Genomic DNA, 1262 nt, shown 5'->3' with positions numbered 1-1262 from the left:
CCCCGCCCGAGCAGGCCTGCTGTCTGTCTGTCTCCCTGTGTTCATCTGGCTGTCTGCCACTTTCCGGATCCGTCCTCCCTTTGTCCCCCGTCTCCATGCTCTGTGTCCCTCTGGGCTGTGTCTCTCTGTCTCCGTGTCCTGTGTCTATCTCTGAGGCTTGGTCCAGGGCCATGTTCCTGGCCTTCCTGCCATCACCTCCCCGCCTCCCGTTCCCGCCTCCCCCTTCTGTGGGGGCAGGTGTACTTTTAAACCACTGGGCTGACCCTCCTCCGCAGCCCTTGTCCTGAGCTGTTCTCAGCCCCTTGGATTCGTGGGTCTGAGGGCGGTCAGCTGTTCTGGACACTTGAAGGCAATAAAACAGGACCCTGTGCTGTGTGTGTGTGTGTGTGTGTGTGTGTGTGTGTGTGTGTGCAGGGTCGGGGCAGGGCCGCCAGGTGGTGGGGTGCCCCAGAGGCCAGTGTCCAGGCTGCACTGCGGCGCCCTCTGGTGGCCGTGCTGGGTCCCTGCGCTCCCTAGCTTTCGGCCTGGGGCTCCTGGTTGCCATGTGGATGTTTCGGGGGCTGGAGTTTAGAAGGCGAGGCCGCGGCCTGGTGTCCGGTGGGTGACTGCCCGGCTCTGCCCACCAGGTGTCCTCATCTCAGCCCTAGAGGACCAGAGGGTGCGGGTGATGGTGGCTGGTGGCTCAGGGCGAGGGGGTGACCGGACGCCGTCGGGGAGCGGGTCTGAGTGTGCTGGGCCTGTCCACGGGCTGCTCAGCACTCCTGTGTGTGGGTTTTGCAGACAGACCAGGCCTCCCTGGCTGAGGACGAGGTGCCTGGAGGTCGCGGGCACAGCTGGGGGAGGGGTCGAGAGCGGGGCTGGCGGGCGGGGGGTTGGTCTGCCCCAGGACCCTGCTCCCCAGGGACTGTCACTCGTCTGCGGACACCCCCAGAGGTCTTTACTGACCCTTCTCTCCCTGTCGCTGGGACCTGCTGGCTGGCGTAGGAGCCCCGGGCCCTGTGTCCAGGCGGCCTCCCCCCTGCATCCACCTTCCCGGCCTCCCCTTGGGGCCGCCTGTCTGGGCCTCCCTCCGCCACACCCTGCACCCTGCACCCATCTCAGCTCCCAGGCCCTCACTTCTTCCCCTGGGAGGAGGTGGGCCCAGGAAGGTGGGCCCCTGGGCACATGGCGAGGCCCTGGGAGGGACACAGGCCCCCAGGAGCCAGGTGCCCCCACCTGGGCCCATTCTGCTCGTACTCGAAAGGGGGGCCCTGTGGCTGCAC

This window comes from Myotis davidii, unplaced genomic scaffold, assembly GCF_000327345.1.
Source record: "Myotis davidii unplaced genomic scaffold, ASM32734v1 scaffold1717, whole genome shotgun sequence".
NCBI lineage: Eukaryota > Metazoa > Chordata > Mammalia > Chiroptera > Vespertilionidae > Myotis > Myotis davidii.
Note: the sequence above shows the minus strand (reverse complement) of the source record.